Source organism: Anguilla rostrata, chromosome 4, assembly GCF_018555375.3.
Source record: "Anguilla rostrata isolate EN2019 chromosome 4, ASM1855537v3, whole genome shotgun sequence".
Lineage (NCBI taxonomy): Eukaryota > Metazoa > Chordata > Actinopteri > Anguilliformes > Anguillidae > Anguilla > Anguilla rostrata.
This window is the reverse complement of record NC_057936.1, coordinates 10493185-10505447: the sequence shown is the minus strand read 5'-3', so window position 1 is coordinate 10505447 and position 12263 is coordinate 10493185. Positions and strand designations below refer to the sequence as shown.

Here is a 12263-nt window from a genome sequence, read left to right as displayed (position 1 = left end):
TAAGTCATTCTGGATACAAGAAATTGTTAGATGACTGTAACATCTTATAATTTAATGTCACACCTTTTTAAATAGCAGGCTAATGAATGTTCATTTTCATAATTACAAAAGTGCATTAGCCTACTATGGCCAAACATCTGAGTTACAATCGTAAATAAAATGTTCATGCACTTGTAACCAATATTGTAGCCTATACATAAAAAATGAATAATGTATTTCGTTGAAAAATAAATTAGAAACTGTTAGACATCGTAAATGACATTACATGTGAAGTCGTTCAAGGTCCTACTTGCGCCACCATTTTTCCAATCAAACCAACAGACACTTTGAAGAATTTTTCTACATTCTAACTGGAATAATCCAATTTTTTTGATAGGGGATCCGTGTCATTTCGGACGAATATGATACGTATAAGCAAATTCAAATAAAAAGCATTCGATGTCAAAACATTTGATACAACCTTCGTGTTATACTGTGTCTTGCAAATTTGTCGAAAAAATATATCAGTGCAAATCATAAATGCTACACCTGCTCTCACTAACATCCCTCTCGGAGGTGTATCTAGTTTAAGCTGCAGAAAACTGGCAAAATGGCGGCTGTGAAATGGATGGAGGACGAAAGCGAACAATAATCTACTGTAACAACTAACTTGCTTATTTCTACGTTCTCGACATTGGAGAGGTAAGTTTTCAGTTATAATACATTCCCTTAACCATTTCCGTATGTTATCGAACCGTGTTCAGAGTTGTCACATGGCGAGTACAGTTGGTTCACTTCTTGCTGGGTATGGAACATAATGGACACGGCATACACTAACAGAATGAGATGGCAAGGGAAAAAACCAGACTAGAGGTAGGCTATCTGGTGCAGCAATAGCGTGGATGGACGAAATGTCATTTAAATTTACGCATGCTGTCATAACCTGGAAATAAATGCTGCATTGCATTTACACTCCACACTTTTGCAAATGTACATACAACTCAACAAAAGTTAGAAATCTTTTTAAAAAACTCTGCAATTGTCCTGGCTAGCTAGTTAGCTATCTGTTAAAAAACTTGACGTTTTAGCCTTTGCCTTCTTTTACGCGGCTGTTGTCAGAGTTTGTCCATAGCACTGACAATCCCGAGATGTGGTAAACCATTTCGCGTGCCAGGAGTGCATCAGTATTTTTTTTTGTACTATGATTGTCGCAGTTGCACCCGGTATGCGATTCGACACTTCAAACACGTAAACGTGTGACCAACATTTGCTTTCTTCAGACCATCAAGGTCGGGAATGGCGCATACTGTATACATGCACCTTTGCAGCCAGTATGTTTTGAGTTGCGTCCTCTTTGAAAAGGTTTTCATACCTCACCTTTTGACAGGAGCAGCATTATAAATAATTTACAATAATATTAGGCTGTGGAGCACACCACTGCTTAAAGGGTAGATGCATGGTTTTTCAATGTGCTTTTTCTTCTGTTTTCCAGCTTAACCCTATTCAAAATGTGGATCCTTGTGACCAGTCAAGGCACCCGCATTTCCCAGAATATGAGTATTATGTAATCAGATAATTGTCGGCAACAAACTCCCACAGGTATAGGCCATTTTAAAATGTTATTTTTCTTTGGCTTCACAAAAACCAAGGTTCGACTAAACTGCTGCAGTCAAATTTGTAAAGATTAAGTGCTACAGATATGGATTCCATTATTATTTAATCAGTCTAGGCCTTCACTTGGAAAGTGTTTGCTGGATAAGATAATGTTTGGGCTCTGAACAATAATGGCATTTGAAACTTTACAGTCCAATAGTATTGAATGATTTGGCCACGTTAATTTGAATGCAAGCTATATAATCCTTAGGAAATGATCAGAAAATCCAGCTGTTGAAGTTGTGCATGCATTTGTACATTGGTGAAATTATGTTCATATCTTTTGAGTTTAGCCTAGTTTTCCTGGAGGTCAGAAGGATTTGGGGTTGATGTGAAAGTGCCTTGCATGGTGTACTTGGCAAGCACTTGACCTAGTTAAATTTTTGAGATATTCTTGATGTTGAAAATGTCGCAGTCGTGTTACAGCTGTTGCCATTTGGAGGAAATGACAAACTGGTGTTTTACACACTGTTTAGTGTGCTGTAAACATTGTAAATATTTTATTTTTCAAGAAGGATTGAACTCAACGTTAAAGCCTTTTTACTATTCTCAGTAATATTTACTGTGATATAAACACACTGTAACAAAAATTTGGAGTGTCTCTGGCTGGAACTGAGTTTAAACATTAGGAGTATGCTGTGACCTATTAGTAGTTATGTATGTACATACTGTATATTGCGCAATTGCGTTGTTCCGGTAGGACTGATGCACTCGCTTACAGCATGCCAAATATAAAGGCAAAAGCCGTTATCCTTGCATGGGGTCAAATCAGTTCAGGGAATCTGTCACCTTAAGTGCCTCCTCTGGCTCTGTCTTTCTGCTTGAATGCCCACCCCCTTAAATGGTCTTTCCTGCAGTGACAGAGAAGGAAATGTGTGCAGCATATTTCTCATAGAGCAACCTGGCAAACGGGAGGCTGATTGATGTGGAAAAGTACGCTTTTACACTGTTCATCTGTTAATCTAATGCAGCCAAATGTTGTAGGATCTGCATCCTTATGAGATATTTACGCTGAAATAGCATATATGTATATTTTTATTTGAATGTACAGATTGTTGCTGAAATAAAAAGAATGGTTCTCTTGTTCATTTTAAGTTTGTATCTGTTTTGTCATGTATTTTTCTTTCCATATCATTTAATGCTCTGTGTTTTCAGCTTTCTTTGCGACGGGACATTTGTTGTTTCCCCGTGGATAAGCACATTGTGTGCTGTAAGTCCTCACATGACCGGCCAGATGGAAATATAACATTGGGATTGCTTTGATGTTTTATCAATAGATCTGTCCTGACAAATTAGAAATAACCTAAGCTCACTTCCTTGGGTGTTTAAGATCTCACTTATATAAAAAAAGATGCTCAATTGAAACGAGACCAGTGATTTAAAGTGGTTTGAGGCATGCACTGAACAGTTCCTGGGTAGTCCGGTCTGCAGAGAATGTCGCATTTGGCTGTAGATTTAACTGTGGGCCATCCCCTTACCTTGTGTCAACCTTGAGCGTGTCATCCCCGTAAGGAATAAACAAACTTTAACCTCTGCTCCCGGTTATTATCACGTGAAACCAGCGTAATGGAATCTGTTTATTGCTTTCACTGTCTGGGTGTGAAATGACATGTGTGAACCAGTGGTGATAATATTGAAGGCATCTGCTGCTCTCCAACTACAGTAGATCTGTCGCCATTTTTTTTTTACAAATCCCCCTTGATGTAATTTTCATAACACAATATTTTAATAAAAATTCCTTGCTCCTATGGCTGCAAATTGAGACTCTGGGGAGGGCTCTAATGGGAACACACCATCCTGAATTAGCAGCTGAGCTGCAGAACAGCTGCTGAGACAAGATATTTTTGTAATCTGCAGGATCTACCGAGAGCGTTGAGGCCTACATAAGTCTTTTAGTGTAAAAAATGTAGAGTTATTTCAGGAGCCCCATTATGCCCAATTACCCCCAATCAGTATCATTTAACTCCAAAAGAAACACCCTTTCCTGCATTTCAGCCAATAACCTCACAAATTCCAAAAACTGTACAAAAAAAAGCCATTTATGTTTGTATTCTTGTTGGCTCTTGTGTTTTGTGGCTCTTGTGTTTTGTGAACTGAACAGTGTTAATATCCAGGTTGATGAAGCACAGACGCTTTTGAAAAATTCTTTAATGGTTTCACAAATTACTTTTGAAATATTCTATTGTATGCAATACCACTGCATTTACATTTGGTTTCTAAGTTCATCTGTTAATTTGTGCTCGGTACAGTCTGCTCTTGAAAATTGAGGTCCTTATTATTGAGCATTTTGGTGATTGTCCAGTGATAATTACAGTTGTTTTGCATAACAAAGGATTGTTGGATGGAATTTGAGTTCTCCAGGCCTTCCATTGTGCTTTGGGTTATGGATCGATTGTCTCATATATTCAAATATTTGAAGTTCTCCTGTTTTGTCACTCAAAAGATTTGATGCTGTGTTTAAATAAATGATCACATTTGACATATTTGGTTTATGTAAATCTTAATTACGTATAAAATAATGAACCTACAATAAATAAAACATTGATTTTTATAAATAATAGATCATTTGTCATTTACTTTGGAAAAGTTAATATGTCTTGCTTGTAAAATCTTTGCTAAACTGTTGTATTGTAGTTGTATTGTAGCTCTGCCTTTAGAGAGGATGCCTTCAAATTCAACCAGATAGATGAAACCCGTCTACCATTTTTTCTTAAAGGTATACTATATGACTTTTTGCCCTTATTGCTGCATATATGAAGCAGAGATTGTGAGAAAACAAAATTTGTGTACACCGTCAAAATACAATATTGGATACCAAAATATAACCATGAATTTATGCACAGTTTATTCTTTTGTAATATAAATAATATTAGAATAAGAACCCAGTCAAACAAAGGCTGAAAGGTGTATATATATATATATATATATATATATATATATATATATATTAGTATTTGCTACTGTATAAAAATTGCCAGCATACATTTTAATTGATTAACTACATTTTCAATTTCTTTTTATCAAACACTTGCTGGCTAGTTAGCCTGATGCTTGTAAGTCACAGTTTCACTTGACAACAACAGACATGCAAACTATTGTCAATTTGGAAGTTCAGATCTAGTTTAGATTTCCTCTACCCTGGGGGGTAAAACTTCCAAGTTTATCCACAAACTCTTAATAATCCAGCTTTCCTTTAATTTCTTTTGTTTTGCCAGGGGCATCTGCATCTCCGATACTACTGCTATCTGCCATTACTTGTGTCTTTTGACCTGCATCAAGATGCGTCTTCAGAAAGATAAGCACACAATGATGATGCGCAAATGCACTTCCTGGACAACACAACAAGTAACACAAGGGCGAAGTAACACAAGGTGGTGAATGAAAACAATTTGACTGAGTTACTCAATAGGTCCCAACATTTTCAAACGTGGACAAGCAGTAAATGCTGTTTAACATTAGATGATTTTGGGACTTTAAATTCTTAAAAAACTTGCCTCTAACCCCCCTGATACAACAAAATATGTTTTTTTTGTTGCATTTTCTATAATCATATACACATTTGATTCCAGTAATAAAATATGCCAAAAAGTCCGATAGTATACCTTTAATATTTGTTACATGTAATAATAATAATTTGTTTTTTACAGTTGTTTTTTGCTGTTCACTTACACAGCTATGTCCTATTTTTCCAAGCTGAAATGTGCTAAAGAGTGTATGAGGGAATCTTACTGTGCTTTCTTTTCCATAGGTGGGTTTCAGGAAAGCATTGGGAGATGCAGATGAATTTTTGGTGCAGGCTGGTAAGACATGTCCATCAGTTGGAATTTTTGTGATCACAGTAGTGCTTCTTACCATGAATCCAAAATTCTTAAAAAACATACCCTAACCCCACCCCACCCCCCTTAACATAACAAAATATATTTTTTGTTGTATTTTCTATAATCTTATATGCATGTAACTATATGTATCCACTAGTAGTCTAGTAAAAAATAAATCCAGTCTGGATTATGTAACTCCCTTGCCCATGACTGCATACCTTAAATTTGTAACATGTTATTTTCCTCTGTCCCTATACTCAGGCACACACACACGCACTATTCAGACACTGTAAAACTATGCACAGCCTCTGAATTCCCTTGAACACTCTGAGCTTCCCTTGAATTGTGCTTCTCCCATATTTCTAAACGGCACCGAATTAATTGAGTATTATATTTTAAATATTCTGCCTTTGTAAAAGTGAATAAAACTTTTGTTTTTTTAAACTTTACAATCATGACTTTATATTTGTGCTTTCTATATGCTTAATATTGTCCGCATGTTGGTGAGAGGTATTTGAAGGACATTGCATCAATAATTTTTTATGCAGGAATGGTCTATTTTGTAACGAATCCTTCCTTTTTCTGTTTGGATAATGTGCAAAATTGTAATGCTTTAAACTGGGTTTGTATGTTCAGCAAAGGTACTTTCAACCCCCCCCCCCCATTTTAAATGCTGTTATGCTCTTAAAAAACTATTATTGGTATTATTAAAACCAATCAGATCATTGCCCTTTTCACCCTCGGCAGCTACCAGACAATTACTGCACTGTCTGTGTTCTTATAAGAAGTTGAAGCAAGACATACAGCCTAATGTTAACTCTGTTGTAATTTTTCCTGGTTTTTGTTCATGTGGTGAACATGCTGTGAGTCCACAGGTGTGTATAACAGAAACCCCCACAAGGCTAATGCTTTCTTGTTTCGTCAGTATGCACTGCCACATTTTCATGCCCTACAGGTTTTTTTTTTTTGGTCAAAAGCAACCTTATGGCCATTTACGTAACTGAAACAAAGTTTTCCATGTGCATTAAGTTTAAATCATTTCATTTTATAAAAATGGTAGCAATGTGATATACACTCAAAAAAACAAAAAAGAAATTGTTGGACTGGTTGCACAGAACGGTACTAATCACTCAAAAAAATAAATCATTGCCTTGATAAAATAAATAAATCGTTGGATTTACTTAATATTTAATTATAGGCAGTGGTTTAACACAATATTATTTACTATTATTATATACTATATTATTATATAATGCAATTCACATATTCTCAATAGCCAAATATTGTGTGTAACTGCTGTTAAACCATTTATTTTTTGAGTGTATGTTATGTTTTATAGGCTTATGTTATATGTTTGAATGTGTTTTGACCTGTGCTAAAATGTTTTAACTGCCCATTCTTATTTAAAATCATTTGTACCCGTTTTTCTTTCTAGGAGCATGTTGAATTTCTTAAAGCTTGTTTTTAAAATAATAAAGATTTTACATGTTCCTCAGAGCGAATGTGGCCTCCTTTGCCTTTCCCTAAAGCAATGACATACTTAGACGTTTAATGTTTGTTTTCTAAAACACAGAATTGTATATGAACTGTAGAAAGGGCAAACACAAAATCTTTGTGTTTTTTTGTGTGAATTAGGTTCAGGTTTTGTTGGTGGTGGGGCAGTTCGTTTTCTCCTAGAGAAAGGAGAAGAAAGACTATACCTACTATGCATATGATAATTGTCCAAAAATAGTTCAGATTAACTATCTTTGAAATAAACAGCATGTAAGGCCATTCAAATGATGACAGAAGCTGAGCGAAAAGATATTTGTTTTAAAACGCCAGTAACTTGGTTGAAATAGTCAGTTTTAAAAAAGCTATTGTTGGAAATTTGTATAACGAAAATAACATAACGTATTTTTAAACGGAAGGTCTCTGGGAACAATATTACCAGAAATGATTGATTAATCCTGTTTTGTTTAATACATTTTTCTTGTTACAATAAAAATACCAGTTAGTTTATGGTTTTTCAGGTATGTATGCATATTTTGCTGTATTGCTATTTCATGACTTATACTTCTCTTTTATTGAGAACAGGACTAATTTTAACTATATATATAAAAAAGAATATTTAGTCAAATGTTTTCTGACAAATCATGGTAATAGAATTATGGTGCTTATTCTCATATTATATCTCGGGTATAGAATTTTAGTATTGTGATAATACTGCTTTATATGGATATTGCGATTTGAGTATTATTGTTGCTTTTTCAGTTACAACCATGGCAGCTGAGCTCATGTCAGTCTTTAGTAAATATGACAATAATTTGTAAAACGCTGTACATTGATTGCAGGCAGGTGCGTGCCACCATTTTAACCTATGTCATTAACTAGTTAGGCGCACTTTGTAGTATGTGCTTAGAAACATCTTAGAATAGAATGAGGAAGCTGTGGAGGGAGGGAAATGACAGCCTGTCTCCATTAGGCAGAGTCCATCCACGGCTATATGTGGCAGCCCTCAGCATGTGTGTGTGTCCACTTATCTCTGGCACAGCTGGCCATGCCAAAATCATGCTCGCTCAGCATGGTTGAAGGCCCACTTCTGACTGGGGCATGCTGAGTGGAAGCCTTGACTGCATCGTTGGCAGCCAGCTGTCATAAAGTTTTGAAAATAGTTTCAGTTAAATATTTACTTTGTTTAAAATTTGTAAAAAAAAAGATTAATTAAATGTAAAAATAAATTTTTTATTTATAAATCAACAGGACTGCTTGTAGGTTATAGCTCTACCAGAAATGGAAATTTTGCCCAACCCTCTCGGAATTTTCCAATAAAATTGCACCTGCGGATTTTCCGGTAAGCTCATATTTTTTGAACTGTGACTTCTCAATGGCCAGCCAAAAGTGAGAAAGGGATTTTGACAAGACAAATCTTCCTGAGCTTAGACTGGCTTCAACCATTGGTAGTTCTGTATTTGACTAGTAATAAATATAACTTTCAAGGAAACTGTGCCTGGAACCCGTAAATCATTTCTGGGAAGTTGCTCGACAAGGGTGAATTTATGAGTTATTTTCCAACTTCAGCACCGTCCTAGGGGATGCAGGTTCTAAAATGTTGCTTTTGATGTACAAACCTTAGGTCACATCTTACAAAATTTTCAAAATTTCATGTCTCTCCATAGTTATTTAGTAGCTCTAAAATGTGAGTATTTATTTATTTATTTGGATTGCAGTGTGTGTGTGCATGTGTGTTGGGGTCAGATCCTGATGAGGATTAAGAAAATATTTTTGAATATGTGGATTGTAGCATTCTAGCATTGCTTATTGCCACTTTTGTATGGATACGTACCAAATCTGTCTTATGGAAACGCCGTTTTTTTCATGGATATGCTTCTAATGCCAAAGCTTGGAGTAGAGATGTTGTGAACGTACTCGTGGAATATTGAACTCACTCACTCACTCACGGACGACCTTTGAGGGACGTTTTGTGGGACACATGCGCAGGTGGTGCTACGTTTAGTAGGACGCATGCGCAGGTGGTGCCAGATAAAATGTGTCTGCGGAAGTGAGTTGCGCCGTGGTTCTGGACGCTTCCATGCTTGTTAGAGCAATAAACTGATTGAAAACTACATTAGATTACTGTGCTACTCCTACTGGACTATGCCCCATTTATAAATGCTCACATACATATGTGTAGATATGGGGCGTATAGTCATGGAAGTACTGTGAAGAGGTTCTTGGGGGAAATGACTTCTTTTGCACTGGATATTACAAGATGGTGAATTTTCTGGATTCATATAACATACAGCTCCAACTTAAACTACAATTGAATGCAAGTGAGTTTTTTTTTTGTTGAGTTCACTCATTTGCTAAATTGATTATAAAATAGTGCTTTCATTGAAAAATTAATTAATGCATTCAAATTTGCATAAATATGTCATGTTTAAATTTACACCCAGCAGAGGTTGTGTTAACTTCTTTTCACTTAGAGATTCAACAAAACATGCAATTTGACCGTGGCTAGTTTTGCACCACTGTAAATGTTAATGAAATGGTATACTTCTTTACTATGCAAAAACAAAATGCTTTACACTAAAACATCCACATGGCCTATATTAATTATATAGTCATTTGGCTGTTTTGTGCTTATTTAAAACTGATCACTTTTGTTTAACATATGTCAGTAGTCTCGGCCGGATTAACCGATTTCGCAGAAAGCAAGCAATTGGATTGTTATTAAGATATGTACGTCATATTCCACAGGGGTAATAGCCTGTGGGGTGGGGCCTTGTCCAACCCTCTGATGTTGTACTAGTTTTGAGTCTACTTTTGAAAGGTATGGAGCATGAGAAATAAACATGAAAAGCTATAAATAAGCAAAACAATATATGAAAATTAAACTATGGAAGTATGTCAATTTCCATTTCCTCTCACATATTGAGTTGAACTTTATTTCTTATGGTATGTGGTCCTTTGGGATGCATGGAAAGCAGAAAATATATTGTTGAACTTTAATAGGGTTAGGTCTCAGTATGAAAAGGTCAGTGAAATATACATATGAGTACTTTGAGAGAGAGAGAGAGACAGAGAGAGAGAAAAATTACACAAATGACAAAAAAACAACGGAAGTAAGAATACTAGAACCGTTTGTATGTATGAAATAAACATGTTTTAAATGGCTCATTTTTAAAATAAGAGGAAACCCGTGGGCCTGCCTTGTTGCTAAACATTGAATTAAGCTGTTTGCTTTTCTGCGGCCTCAGCGTTGTAACAGAATAGTTACTTGCACTATTAAATTCAGTTGGGTTTCTTTGCCATTGTTTTGATTGTAGATAAATTTTTTTTCCAAGAATGCATATTTCATAGCTTCATTTTTTTTTGCATCTGGGTAGCTTGTGTTTGCCAGATTCTTAACGTGGTGACGAGTGACAGAGGACAGAAATTGTGCCTATTGCACCCTTCCTTTTTCATTTTATTTTTGGATTTTTCTACTCAGTACAATTTTCTGAAATGGATTTCCCAATCTCAAGAAATTTAATTTGGTGGGGAAAGTTTAAAAAAAATGGAAACTTTTCACAAATTTTTTTAAATCAATGAAATGTATCTATCACAGTATCTTGGTGACCAATTCATTATAGTTAGTGGGCATCATAACTGTATAACTTATTATATATAACTATATTACTCATAACTCATTGTTATTGCCTTTTTACTAGTCTCCCTCTTCATCTCTATATTTTGTATCATAATATTTTGAACTGAAACTGGGAATAATGCTATACCACATTGATCACTTCTTAATTGGGGCTGCACTTGCTTTGCATCTGTACATTCAGACTTGCCGTTTCCATTGGCGTGGTTTAGCCACCCAAAACAGACTAAACCTTGTCACAATAGTCCTGTTATTGTGTTGATATCAACAGCAGGCCAAGGGTGCAGATGCTACATTCACAATTATATTGGCAATGCCATTGAGGAATGTTCAAACCATACGAGCTGCCTTTGTCTGTGTCCATCTGGATGTTGCACATCATCTTAATATTGTTTAATCATGTTAATGTTCAGTTCACTGCTTCAGACACGTATATCTTTAGCAGTGATGGTTCAGTTTGTCAACAGCATCGCATTTAAATTATGGAATGGATGTATACAGTATAGGAATAAGGGAGAACAAAGAAAAATGACCTTCAGAGGCATTTATTGCTCCCTAGATTTTCATGGATCATTGACATGGATCCCCTGCAATGCCACTGTGGACCCCATGGCAGGAGCCACACATCAATCTGACAAGTTGCCTACAGATCTTCCTAGTTGGCTAGGTGTGATATCAAGTACAAATGTAATGTTGCAGGTTTTACTGGCTACATGCTACAATCTTATTGGGTAATTTACGTGCTACACATGCAAATACTAGTAATTATTTTGTTCTTTCTATTAAATAATGAATATTTTTACTATTTATTTTAACATAGCTACATAGTAACTTGCATGCTAAGACTGGCTTATAAACTAAAGGAGCTTGCACCAAGCAGTGCCTCGTTTATTTATTATTTCAGCTAGCTGGAAAACTTTATTCATATTGAGTCTGTGTAACATGGGGAAGATAATCATCAATTGGATGAATCATCATCTCTGCTGTACTGCAGAACTGAAATATGAATTTCATACTTCTTTTGCGCATTCAAGTTATCTTATATTCTGACAAAAGATGAGTGTGTGTGGTGAGTTTGTTTGGCTAAGGCCAGCGATGGTTCTGAAAGTTAAAATAAAGTACAGTTCGCCATCCTCTACTGTACTGGCAGAGCCTGCACTGTCTACTGTAAGTGCATAGCCGACTAGGTAGTTGCACCGCACACAGGTAACAGAAGTAGTCATTGTTGTGTGAGGTTCAGTGCTTGTGCTTGCCCTCCCAATGACATTGGCGGCTTTTCTGTTTCTAAATGACAGAATAAACAGTGCTGTTTTATGAATTGCAAGAGGGGAAAGCTAATTAAGGGAGAGCGGAGGACTTTTTTTTTGTCTTAATGTTTAATTTCTACCTTTTCCAGTATCTGTTTAAGCATTCATTTATGAATCCTAAGAGAGTGGCCTCATTAATAATCAACCGATGATTAACACCGCTTCTGGGGGGTGGGGGTGGTGGTGGGGAGGGGAGGGGGTGGGGGGGTGACGGCAGAAATGCTGCTGTGCGCTGCTGTGTGCCGTGATCCAGATGTGCGGCGACGTGTCTGCGTAATTGCGTATTTGGCGTATTTGCAGTTCGAACTGTGACACAGTTATGTAAAGTGCTCCGAGACTGCCGCTGGGTGTGATCTCCAGTCCTGGCAAATTGAAAAA

The 12263-nt window shown here is 36.2% G+C and overlaps 1 protein-coding gene across 1 annotated transcript in view; it reads left to right on the top strand.

The window, feature by feature from the left end:
• Positions 1 to 559: 559 nt before the first annotated feature.
• LOC135254088 (zinc finger protein 644-like) overlaps positions 560 to 12263 on the top strand; it is a 33479-nt gene continuing 21775 nt past the window's right edge. Inside the window, exons 1-4 of the mRNA XM_064334040.1 lie at positions 560 to 681; positions 1472 to 1578; positions 4848 to 5003; positions 5381 to 5432. The gene's annotated coding sequence lies outside the window, so the exon portion shown is untranslated. The remainder of the gene's footprint in view (positions 682 to 1471; positions 1579 to 4847; positions 5004 to 5380; positions 5433 to 12263) is intronic.